The sequence below is a fragment of the Panthera tigris genome, chromosome E2, assembly GCF_018350195.1.
Source record: "Panthera tigris isolate Pti1 chromosome E2, P.tigris_Pti1_mat1.1, whole genome shotgun sequence".
NCBI classification, from domain to species: Eukaryota; Metazoa; Chordata; class Mammalia; order Carnivora; family Felidae; genus Panthera; species Panthera tigris.
In genome coordinates, this window is record NC_056674.1 from 47,177,063 (window position 1) to 47,190,545 (window position 13,483).

The 13,483-nt window shown below is 40.0% G+C and overlaps 1 protein-coding gene across 2 annotated transcripts in view; it reads left to right on the forward strand.

Annotated features, from left to right (window-relative positions):
- The first annotated feature begins 7,012 nt into the window (after positions 1-7,012).
- Positions 7,013-13,483, forward strand: part of AP1G1 (adaptor related protein complex 1 subunit gamma 1) — a 76,748-nt gene continuing 70,277 nt past the window's right edge. For both annotated transcript variants that reach the window (XM_007074916.3, XM_007074918.3), the window contains exon 1: positions 7,013-7,239. The gene's annotated coding sequence lies outside the window, so the exon portion shown is untranslated. The remainder of the gene's footprint in view (positions 7,240-13,483) is intronic.

Sequence of the window (13,483 nt, forward strand, 5' to 3'; positions counted from 1 at the left end):
ACTCATGAACTATGAGATCATGACCTGAGCTGAAGAAGGACTGACTGAGCCACCCAGGTGCCCCAAGGCTAACTTTAAAGCAAACTGCAGAACTGCCTGATTTTAGAGGAGTAAGGATGAGGCTAGGCACATAAAACAAAACCTTGTTTGTTCAAACAAAACCTTCCTTACCATGGAAACTTCTAGGCAAATGATGGTGCTTGTATAAAGGAAATAGAATTACTTGAGTAGGAAATGAGTCAGAAGCCCTGCTGACTTTCTGGATGCTGCATCCTTCTCTGGTGGCCACAGTTTTGTCTTCCCTAGACTAGAGAATGGCACCACTTCCTCAAGTTGGGGTTTGAGTTGGTTGCAACCTCATATCTGGTAAGAGTTTTTACTCTAAAAGTGCCAACATAATATAGAATGATTTACAAAACAAGGATGACATAAAGCATCTCCATTGGCAAACTCTGGACTGCCTTTTTTTCCCCCTTTCAATTTGTATTTATTTATCTTGGGAGAGAGAGAGAAAAAAAGTACAAGTGGGGAAGGGGCAGAGAGAGAGGACAGAATGAGAATCCCAAGCAGGCTCTGAGCTGCCAGCACAGAGCCCAACGTGGGGCTTGAACTCACAAACCCTAAGATCATGACCTGAGTCAAAGTCAGATGTTTAACCCACTGAGCCACCCAGGCACCCAGGACTGCCTCTTTAAAACAAATTTTTTTTAGTATTTATTTTTGAGAGAGAGAGAGAATGAGTGTAAGTGGGGGATGGGCAGAGAGAGAGAACACAGAATCCGAAGCAGGCTCCAGGCTCTGAGCGATCAGCAAAGAGCCAGGTGTGGGGCTTGAACCCACAAACCATTAGATCATGACCTGAGCTGAATTCGGACACCTAACCAACTGAGCCACCCAGATACCCCAGGACTGCCTCTTTTAAATCTCTAAATCAAAGAAGGAGCTGGGCTGAACCTTGTATCCTATGTGCTTTGATCTTTAGTTTCAAGGGGCATATAGATTTCCTAATGGTCTTGGTACGAGGCCAAAGGGTGTATGGAGTTGGCTATTAGAATTTCAATTTTACATCACTTCTAGCTCTTTTGCCACAACTGAAAGATTAATTCCTAAACTTTTCTCAAGCCAGGATAAATTGTGATTAGGCACCATGCCTAAAAGAACTGTAAAAATGCTTTTTGTGAAAACATTACATAAACAACAGAGGGACTAATTTCTTTCTGACTCTCAGGCTTATTTATAGACTCAGGTGATTCAAACAAGTGGAGCCACCTCCTTGACACATGTCACTGTTTCCGACAGGGTTGGATCTCCTTCACTCTCCTTTCTCAGCTGAGATCTCTGGCATGTGGAGAAGCAGGAAGAATTCCTTGTGAAAGACACTGACCACATTTCTGTAGGGAGAGTTTTCTCTATCTGCTGTAAAGGTCTTATGGCTTCAGCTGCTGATACTGTCATTTAAGAACCCCACTGCAACTAAGCCTCCAAAAGAGGGTTCCCTCTGATACCACAATTCCAGTTGATATGCCATGTCTTCCAAAAGACTTCTTTCTCAGCTCTGGCGCCCAATGACCTCTCATTTTTCTGCTTCTTTTGGAACTATCATTTATCTCCTGAGTGGTAATATTGATATTTTTATGTATTGGAGGATTTTTTAAAAATCTAGTTTTCCTTAATGAAATAAACAGGGTAGGGCAGTCTCTATTGAAATGACAATAACAAGGGTGCCTGGGTGCCTCTGTCAGTTAAACTTCTGACTTCAGCTCAGGTCATGATCTCGTGGTCTGTGAGTTCAAGCCACAAGTCAGGCTCTGTGGTGACAGCTTAGAGCCTGGAGCCTGCTTCGGATTCTTTGTCTCCCTCTCTCTCTGCTGCTCCCCTGATCATGTTCTGTCTCTGTCTCTCTCTCTGGAAAATAAATAAACATGAAAAAAAAAAGAAATGTCTGTAACAGATTCTGTGCACCCAGGACAGTGTGGTGTAGTAGACTCAGGCAATACATTTATTAAATGACTATTATATAGGCTAAAAGATATATAGTTACCCCTCACTTTTCAAAAGTTCACATTAGGCCACTTCGATTTTATGAATGACCTACATTAGTACCCGTTTTGGCCAACCAAAGGAAATTTGAAAAAAATGTTCACTTCTACCAAAAAAAAAAAAAAAAAAAAAGTAGGGGTGCGTGGATGGCTCAGTCAGTTAAGTGTCCAACTTCAGCTCAGGTCATGATCTTACAGTTCGTGAGTTTGAGCCCCGCGTTGGGCTCTGTGCTGACAGCTCAGAGCCTGGAGTCTGCTTCAGATTCTATATCTCCCTCTCTCTCTGCCCCTCCGCAGCTTGTATGCTTTCTCTTTGTCTCTTTGTCTCTCTCTCTCTCAAAAAATAAACACTAAAAAAGAAAAAAAAAAGGGGCACCTGGGTGGCTCAGTCGGTTAAGCGTCCGACTTCGGCTCGGGTCATGATCTCACAGTTCATGGGTTTAAGCCCCATATTAGGGTCTGTGCTAATAGCACAGAGCCTGGAGCCTGCTTCGGATTCTGTGTCTCCGTCTCTCTCTGCCCCTCCCCCATTTGTGCTCTGTCTCTATCAAAAATTAAATGAACATTTAAAAAAATTTTAAAAATTAAACACACACAAACACACACAAAAGTAAAAAGTGAAAATAGCATTCAGCACTTGTTCTGCAGTAAGCTTTTACAGAGGCAGTATGCACACAGAGCAGTGATAGTGGCCAAGTTTCTTACCTGGAAACTATGCTAAAAGTAAGATAATATTTATCCTAAAGACATCTCCTATTTATTGAGCCCTTACCACGTGCCTGCCACTGTTCTAAGTACTTTAAGTGTATCGGCTCATTTGATTATTATACCAGCCTTAAGGTGCCAATGCTACTACTATCATTAACTCCATTTTATAGACAGGTACACTGAGGTTCAGAAATCCTCAGAGATGTTTACTAATTTTCTACAGGTCATACAATAAAGGAAGAGCAGCATTTAAAAATTTTTTAAAAAGTTGATTTATTTTAAGAGAGAGAGAGAGAGCACATTTGAGCGGGGGGGGGGTGGGGCAGAGAGAGATGGAGGGAGAGAGAGAGAATCTCAAGTAGGCTCTGAGCTATCAGCACAGAGCCTGATGCAGGGCTCAATTTCAGGCACCAGAAGACCAGACTTGAGCCAAAATCAAGTTGGACATTCAACTGACTAAGCCACCCAGGCACCCAAGGAAGAGCAGCATTTTAAACCCAGGCAGTCTAGCACCAGAAACCAACACTTTTAACTATTATGCTATAATGCCTGCATGGTTTACAAGCTCATGACAGGTGAGGAGCAAATGAATAACTGTATATAAAAACACTTTTGTAAATTGTAAGACACAATGCACTACTGTTACTTGGTAGTGGACAATCAAGAAATGGTTGAGATGAATTGTATGGTGGCATAAAAACTGTTTTATACTTATGTTTGCAAAATCCTTCATAGTTTTCAAAGTGTTTGCACACATTTGATCCCTCTGGATATTAAGCCACTGTAAATCCATTTTGGAATAAGTCTAGTCATAAAGAAAGCATTCATAATATTTATATATTAAATAATGTATGTTAATATTTATAAAGTATTTATTGTCAAATAAATACTTCAGGGCCAGCTGAAGTAACAGGCCCAGAGATGTTAAATACCCTGATTACAGCACAAAGTTAGTAACCCAGCCAGGACTGGCATCCGAATGTCTGACTCCTGGCTGATGCATCTTTAGTTTTGTTTTTTGTTGTTGTTATTATTTGTTAAATTGAAGCATATGAGTTTTTCAATAATAAACAAAACTATAAAAATAATGATCTTTTCTCCCAGCCATTCTCTCTTCCTAAAAGTTTAGTTAATTTTTGGGATGTTGCCGTTTTAAAAACAAAAATCTCCTGGGGTGCTTGGCTGGTTCAGTCAGAAGACGAGCATGTAACTCTTGATCTCAGGGTCATGAGTTTGAGCCCCACACTGAGTGTAGAGTTTACCAAAACTATAAATAAACGTTAAAATAAAGAAATAAAAACAAAGATCTCCTTTAACATTTGGATCTATAAAACTGCATTATTTTGTAAAAACTTTTTTTTTCAAAGTGTAAGTCTTTTTTTCCCAAAATGTACATTATGCTCATTGCAAAAACAAAACATCATAACATACAAATCCTATATAATCCCACCATCCAAAAATAACCATTTTCGCATTTTAGTTTTATCCTTCAACTTTTTTTCTATGTGTATATACGCTTTTTTTGCAATATTATTATAAAACCATTTTGTAATGTTCAAAAACACCTGTCATACCATGATAATAAAGATAGAGCTATAGCTTCATTTTTATTAGCAGCATAGTACTCCATTTTATTGATGTGCTGTAACCTACCTGAAACTAGAGATTATGCTTGATTAGATGGGAAGTAAGTCTTCCCAAACTTTTTTTTTCAAAAAAAATTTTTTTTTAAATTTTTTTTTTTATTTATTTTTGGGACAGAGAGAGACAGAGCATGAACGGGGGAGGGGCAGAGAGAGAGGGAGACACAGAATCGGGAACAGGCTCCAGGCTCCGAGCCATCAGCCCAGAGCCTGACGCGGGGCTCGAACTCACCGACCGCGAGATCGTGACCTGGCTGAAGTCGGACGCTTAACCGACTGCGCCACCCAGGCGCCCCTTCAAAAATTTTTTAACACTTATTCATTTTTGAAAGGCAGAGAGAGACAGAGTGTGAATGGGGGAGGGGCAGAAAGAGAGGGAGACACAGAAACAGACTCCAGGCTCTGAGCTGTCAGCACAGAGCCCGACGCGGAGCTCGAACTCACGGACTGCAAGATCACGACCTGAGCTGAAGTCAGCCGCTTAACTGACTGAGCCACCCAGGCGCCCCAGTCTTCTTAACCTTTAAATGCTAACCACGGAAACCAAGCCTCTTAGGATAATGATGTCCACACTATATATTAAGTCAATTGCTTTTATTGAATTAAAAAAATTTTTTTAAATGTTTATTTATTTTTGAGACAGAGACAGAATGTGAGTGGGTTAGGGGCAGAGAGAGAGGGAGACACAGAATCCGAAGCAGGCTCCAGGCTCTGATCTGTCAGCACAGAGCCCGATGCGGGGCTCAAACTCAAACTGTGAAATCATGACCTGAGCTGAAGTCGGACGCTTAACCAACTGAGCCACCCAGGCGCCCCTATTTTTTAGTTTCATTGGAGGAGGAGTTTGGTAATTATAAAAGTAATAAAAGTAAAAGAGAAACATGGAGGGGGTTTACATCTCATAATGTCTGCCGTATTCTCTTTAATGCTCTGCCATTTGGCATGGTACTAAAAAAGTTCCTTCCTCTTTCTTAAGAATAGTTTAATTTTTCTTTTGTGGTTTGCAGTGGTATAAACACTTAAATTCAACCTCTAAACAAATATTTGTGATGTTGCAAACAAAATACTTTAATTGCTTTGTGACCTGCAAATTCCTTACTTTTAAGGGAGTCCAAAACTGTTCTTTAGCATGTGTTCATGTCTAGCTATACTTCAGAGGAATATGCCTTGCAACATCATTATGTTCTAGTTTTATGCTACTACTTACAAGCTGTGTGATCCAAGGTTGCACTGCACAGAAGTGCATTGAGGGGGAGATGAGGCAACTGAATTCCATGAGGTTTCTGCTCCCCAGACCATTTGGGTTGATTCCACCCTGAGTGTGGGAGTCGGTGTGTGTGTGTGTATACTCTTTTCTAATTCAGGAAGTGGCACCATATAGCTGAATCAGAGTGGGGTAGGGGGTAGGGAGGGTTTCTATATTAATAGTTTCTCTGAGCCTCAGTCTCCTTATTTGTAAAACTAAGTTACTTATCCTTGACTAATCTGATTTAGGAGGTTGGTAGGAGGGTCACACTGGGTTACACATAGGAAGATGCTTTTATAAACAATGTGATATCAATGTTTAATAATAGTAAATGATAATTACTTTATCACGCCCCCTGGCCTTTGTCACTTGTTAAGCCCGAATAGTTCAAGAGCAAAATTGTGCTCCTGAATTCAATTTTTGTAAAATGTTTTGAAATCTCTGCAAAAAAGTGGCTGTCTGAGGAAAAAAGAGCAACCTCCTATGACAGGTCCTAAACTTAAGATTTGTTTAGTTCAGTTCTGTTTGGCATCCCGCCAGGTGCTGTGCTTTATTCACTTTCAGGACTTCTTTGCCGCCAATCTACGTGAAGGATTTTAGTTTAGGTGGGTCACCTTTCCTTTAAATGAGCCAAAATATCACGACTCTTTTCACCGTTCACGTGGAAAATATTTGTGTCAGGTGTTCATAATTATTTATCAAGCCAGGTAATGTCTGGGTAGACTGTCTTTGGCTCAGGTTATTGGTTATGGAGACACAGCCCACTCTTTAAAGAGTTTTAGCGTTCACTAGTCCAAATCCTTTGTTTTTACACACGAGGAAACTGAGGCCCTGAGAGTTTAAATGATTATCCAAAGCAGGACGTTGAGCGGTTGTACTGCGTTTGAAATATATTCTTCTGTATCATCCTCTAACTCTAAAAAACACCTTGCAAAGATACCATAAAACTGTAGACTCCAAGACCGCTTGGAGCATGTTCCTGAAGTTAGCCTAGAGAAAGCTAAAGTTTCAAACACGACTGGAAACAGCTCGAGATTTTTCTGTATTAATTCCCAGCCCCCACCTGCCTCGCCTCACCCACTTCTTTCTATACCTTGATAGCTCGGCTCTCTTCAGGTGGCCTCGCGGTTTCCTGGTAGCTCAGCCTCCTCCTCCCCCGCAAGCGGAACCAAAGTTCGTAGGCTTCCAGGGTCGGCCGGCTCTTTCTCTCTCAGACTCTTCGCAGCGGTGACTCGGCAGCAGCGTCTCGCGTCATCAGTGACCGCCCCGTACCTTGCTACGCTGTGCGTCGCTCTGCTAGGAGCAGTCACCTCCTCCTTGGCAAATAGTCCTCGGTGGGGTCCGACTTTTCGGGTAGTAGGAGAGCGGAGGCACAAAAAGTTACGTCTAGGGAAGACGGAATCGACTAGGAGAGGGAGATAGAGGCCAAAGTTTTTGAGATAGTATTTGAAGTTAGTTAAAAACTCCCTCCTTCCTAAAAGGATCCTTCCGCCTGCAGTAGCGGTGGTGAGGCCGAGGGAGCCGCCATTTTGGATGTTCGGTTCCTGCTGCCACTGCTGCCGCCGCCCCCGGAGCTGCTGGTTTCATTCGAGGTTTCGGGCCGGTGAGTGTCACTCGCGGCGCTAAGGACATATTGCTCCTTTTGCCCCGCGCCTGCCGGGAGCGCTCGGCCGGAAGCTTCCTGTCAATCTCATGAGTCCGGTTCTAGGCTTTTGGGGGTGAGAAGAGAGGACAGAGGCTGGCCCAGGAGGGGCCCGGAGCCCCAGGGGCTGCTCCGACTTTCTTGAGGGCCGACCCGAGGCCTCAGACCAGGAGGCTCTGCACGCTTCTGCGTTCTGTGCTGTGGCGTTGCCCGGCCGGTGCGGGCCTCCTTTGGACCCATTGACTTTCTCGGGCTTCGATTCTCTTTTGAGGGTTCATTCAGGGAGCAGGGTTAGCGGGGCGGGCCCCACCCCCGCGTGTCTTCTTTGAGCGGTATATCAGCGTTCTTGTATCTTGTACTCGGGTCAGGTCTTTCGTAGAACTCTGTTTAGCTCTTCCCAATGCTTAATTAATCGCTGTCTGCCCTGCAGTGGCGTCCTCTCCGAACCGGACATCGGCCTTGCCTCTCTCTAACCTTCCGAGCAACTTCGTTTCCGATTTTCAGGGTTTCCTCCCTCCTCCCCCCCACCCCCCAACTCACCTGCGAGTACACTGCTTACCTTTCTCTCAAACTCCTGATCCTGCGGACGTCAGTTTCTAATAATTCTCCGAATCATCTTGACTGTCTGAAAGAGTCCGGACGATTGGTTATGTTTCCTAGTTAGGGTTTGGTGAAGGAGACCCATCGAACCACTCGCTCAGAGTATACTTCAGCAGTAAATGTTTGTGAAGCTAATGAAATGGCTTTTTGGGGGGGAGGGTACGGAGGAAGGTGTCATGTTTTTTCATTGGTGAATTCCTTTCGTGTGCTGAACACTTAGTTATTTGGTGCTTATTGACAACTTATGTATTTGTATTGGTGATATTTAACCCTGGGCATGGAAATTGCCTGAGAAGGATCTTAATTTGACGTAGGTAGAAAGGGAAGTAACTTTTTTGGCGACTGAAAGGATTAGTTAACAGAAGAGAGGAGCGAGTGAAGGAGTTAGTGATCTTAACTTGCAGGTGTTTTGTACGGTAATGATACTTGTTACCTGATTCTAAAAAATACGGAGATTGACTTCATGTGTTAGAATTTTCTGGGGTAGTTGAATTTTAAATATTCATTTCCACCGTCCCCGTAATACTTGTCAGACTATACATGTTAACTTTTGGTTTAAAAATACAGATTTTCCAGGTATCCATAATCTCATTACCTTCATGCTGTTATTAAAGTATGTTTGCAAAATAGCATGTTTGAATAAAAAACATTTCACAGTAATTTACTGATTACTTCCTACATTTCAGGTTAGGCGAGTGTGATTGAATCGCCTCTGTTTCATCTCAGCCTGGATTTTTTAATCTGCGAAAGAGAAATAATTTGTGATTACAGCTTAGTGACTGCTGAAATTTAAATTTGTAACTTGATGGACTCATTGCAGAGGGATGAAGAGAAAAGTGAAATAAAATTGTAACTTGAACTTGGATCAAATCTTTTAATACTTCTAATCCGTGTCTAAGTGCATTATTCTTATCAGGTAGATAAATTCCTGTACTGGTCATATGATGTCTCCATAGAAGATTGACTGTTTTCATTGTAAATAGTGTTCTTGTTATTTATTTTAAGGAGACTTAAAAAATGTTAGTATTTGTGTATTTACTGTCAAGATAGGGAGTTTCTCTTTTGGTTTAAAGGAACTGTCAACCCCCTGAAATCTAGGGAATGCTTTTTCATTTACTAAGTACTCCTTTGTAGTTACTGAAATATTCCATTTCTGACTTACCTTTTTAAAACAAAGTTATTAGAAGAGCTATCAAATAGGTGTTACTTAACTCCGTTCATTTTGCGGTATGATGTATTGGTAGTCAAACGTCATTCATTCTTGGGTGGTTTGCATTCAATTGGAGTGTCTTTTTGCCTTACAAATTCTAAGCAAAGTGCTGTTTAATGCACTATTGATTGGTCACATACTGGAATATCTACTTTGTCTAAGGTTGTGGGATCATACTTGAAATTAACATTATTGTTTAGGGAACTTCAATTCATTTTCTTTTGGGTACAGTTGCTTGTTCTTTGATCTGTTTCACTCTTATCAGTTCTAGATTTGAGACAATTTTATTTATTCATTTTTTAGTACACTCTACACCCAAGTTGGAACTTAAACAAACTCATGACCTTGCCATCAAGAGTTGAATGTTCTATTGACTGAGCCAGCCAGGCACCCCTTGAGAGTAAATTTTAGAGTGAAACTATAACGTACAAAAATTGTCAGAAATATCTTGGTGATATTTCACCCCCTCTTTATTTTAAAAGTAGTCTTGAAATCAGTGATGTACAAAAACAAAAGTGCAATTTTTTTTGTGTGATTTATAAAAACTCTATACATATTGAAAAAGTTGAATGAGTATTTTCCAAAAGATTATTTTTAATTAAAAAAATCGAATTAGAAAACTACATACCAAAACAGATTTTCAAAATGCTTAATCTCTTTATTTGCATTTGATGAGGATTAAAAAGTTTTATGTATAAAGCAGGACTTTAATTGATAGCAAAAGTTTAAAACTTTTACTTAGATTTAGTTTCAGAGAATCTAAAACTATTACCTTTTCTGTAAACTGCAACTACTTGTTTAGCTATTTTTGTTGCTTAAAAGTCATTCATTTTCAGCTTTATTAATTGTTTTTAGGTCTTAATTTTGGCATTCTTTCATCCCTTTGTTTTATCCAATTTCTTTCATGCAGGATAAGATTTAAAGTAACAATTAATTTTAAAATTAAGAGAACATATGGGTATCTCTAAGCTCTTATATATCTTGGCTTACAGGTTTGAAAATTGTATCTTTGTCAAAAAGCATCAGGATTTTTTCATTTGCTTTTTTGTGTAGAAAATTTTATATCCGTGAAGGCACTCATTTCTACCTTGAAAATACATGAAAGGTGGTTTTTTTTTTCTTCTTTGAAGGAGCAACACAAAACAGTTAATTTGGCATGTATTTTGGTTGCTAGAAAAACAATCTCTTGTCAAAGTTTGAAGGGTCTGGAAGTAAACAACAACAACACAACCTTGCTCTTGGCCAAACTTGTTGAGTCAGCATTAACTAACACTTTTGTATAAGAGCAAGATTTAAGATAATATGATGGAAATGAGAAGTGCTTTTTCATTAGGTACTTGGAGGTTTTGCATTTTTTGTTTACTTAGATAATTGGAGAAAATTGACGTTATAAATGTTGTCAGTGTAAAATAGTCTTCAAAGCAAAAAAAAAAAAGTATTTTAAAAGAGGAAGAAAACATGTGACCTTTGTACTTTATAAATAATGAAAGACATCTTAAAGGCAAGTAGTTTTTACCCCCTTTCTCTGTTACATTGCAATAAGTCACAGTGTAACCTTGATAGGCAGGTGCTTTGCTCACTGTAGCTTTCTTGTAGCTGATTGTAATGTGTTTTACTGAGCATTCTAGGCTTTTCAGCTTGTTTGATTTTGAGATTAACGTTAATGATTTTTGTGAAGAGCAAATATGAGAAAGACATGAACTTAGATCCTTGGAACTGTAAAATATTTGCACTCCTCTCCTTACAAAACTTCGGGTTAAAAATGAGACTGATCTAGAATAGATGATGTACACTATTGGGTTAAAGGATCTAACTTTAGTAAATGATCATATAGTGGTACAACTCAAAAGAGTTCCATTAGTGTTTTTACAGCTCAGTTTAGTGAAGCTCATTACTCATCCTCACGATTGGGAAATTATTCTGTTTTAAGCTGAAGAAAAGGAAGGGAAGTTAATTTTTTTTAATCCCTTTTTAAAGTGTGCACAGAAGATTTGGTTTTCTTCCCACTTTTTGAAATTTTTGAAAACTTTTAAAATACGGTGAAAATACTGGTTTCAGGTGAATGGGGAAACTAACTGAAAATACTTAGGTAGCCTGTATCTTGGTAGGTACGACATTTTGGGTATGATTTATTGACAGTAAGCTGTTGTGAGAAGAGTTTCTTTTTCTTTTTTCTTTTTTTTTTTTTTAATTTCTGTTGCCTAGTATTTTTCTTTTTCTTTTTATTTTTTTACATTATTTTTGAGAAACAGAGTGAGACAAAGTGTGAGCGGGGGAGCGACAGAGAGAGAAGGAGACACAGAATCTGAAGCAGGCTCCAAGCTCTGAACAAGCAGTCAGCACAGACACTGATGCGGGGCTCGAACCCACAAACTGTGAGATCATGACCTGAGCCAAAGTCGGACGCTCAACCGACTGAGCCACCCAGGCGCCCCAAGAATTTCTTTTTCTGATAGTACTCAATATGTGTGATGTTTTTTAAATGTGTGTTTGTCTCAACTAGTGAAAGTTGGGCTTTATATTTTCTTTAGAAACATTCCATGATGAAAGCTTCATAAATCGTGTTGATTATTTAGGAAAGTAGAATGAGGAAGCATTTACTAGCATTTGGTTGTGTTATTTTATTTACACACATTGGACTTTATTTAAAATTTTTTAAAAAGTAAACTTTACATGCAGTGTGAGGCTTGATTGAACTCAGTGACCCCAAGATCAAGAGTTGTGTGTTCTATGGACTGAGCTGGCCAGGCACCCCTACACACACTGAACTTTTTACTGTTTCTTCAATACTCAGGTTCGTTCATTTTCATTCTCTTTGTACCTGTTATGCCTATACCTGGAATGTTTTTCTTTTCTCCCTTCCACCTAGTAAACCTGTTCTTTCCTCTCAGCCCCCTGGCAAAGGGGTATAGTATAGTGCTTTCTTTAAAGTACTTGAATTGTCTACCTGTTCTTGAGCTTTCAGAGGACAAGAACTATATAATTTATGACATCCATAGTACATAGCACAGTGCCTGGCACTTAGTAGCTACTTTGTGGAATAGATGCTATGGATGAAAATAATATGGAAAAATTGTTTGGGTACTCAAATATATGGTGATTGGTTAATGCCAGAGCCAAAAACAGAGCCCTGAGTTATGAGAAGCTACTACAGGTCATTTACTTGTGACTTACAGAATTGATACCAGTGAAGTTTACTTTCAGGTTTAGAAAACAGGGATGCCTGGGTGGCTCAAAAGGTTGAGTGTAGGGCTCTTGTAGGACTACTCTTGTAGGACTCTTTCGGCTCAGGTCATGATCCCAGGGGTGTGGGGTTGAGCCCTCAGCCCGGCTCTGCACTGAGCATGGAACCTGCTTAATTAAGATTGTCTCTCCCTCTGCCCCTTCCCTGCTCACGCGCTCACTCTCTCTCTAAAAGAAAAACAAAGAAAAAAGCAAAAACCTGTATAAAACCTTGTGTCTGTACCCTGGAAAATAGCGTTTACATGTTTTAATTCTGAAGTTGACCTTGCTCTTTTCTCTTTGTGATTTAGTCTGATTCTTTTTTGAGAGAGAGCATAGCGCTAGTTGGGTAGAGGCAGAGTGAAAGAGTCTTAAGCAGGCTCCAAGCCCAGCATGGAGCCAACGTGAGGCTTGATCTCATGACCTGAGATCTTGTGTTTGTTTTTTAAAATTTTTAATGTTTATTTTTGAGAGAGAAAGAGAGAGCATGAGCGGGGGAAGGGGCAGAGAGAGAGAGTGAGACACAGAATCCGAAGCAGGCATCAGGCTCTGAGTCGTCAGCACAGAGCTGGACACAGGGCTTGAACCCACAAACTGTGAGATCATGACCTGAGCTGAAGTCGAATGCTTAACCAACTGAGCCACCCAGGCACCCCATGACCTGAGATCTTGATCTGACTTAAAATTGAGAGTCAGATGTTTAATGGACAGAGGCATCCAGGAGCTTGCTTCTGCAAAAGTTTCAAGTGGCAGCAAATAAATCTACACTTCCCGCCATCTTCTTTCTTTTGAGTTCTTAATATGGTAACGCATTATACTAAAGAAACTAATTGTAAGTTGAGCATTTCAGGCTTTACTCCCCAAATGGAAATGTGTTGATACAGTTCAGTGATTTGTTGTCTTTCCCCTCTTGTTTGGATAATATACTTTTATAATGCTAAGGTTTGTTTTTTTTTTAATCTTTTTAATTTATAAAATAATAGGTGTCCATTATGATGAAAAAAAATCTAAAAACATATTTAAAGTTATCATTTCATTCGTTCTCTTCAGTGTTTGTCCCCAGCCATTTAACCAGGTTATGGGTATACTTCATTATTTCCCTCCATGCTTGGTCAAGTGCAGTGTATACTAACATAAATGTGCACTTCTATATGGATTCTTTGTATTTATAAA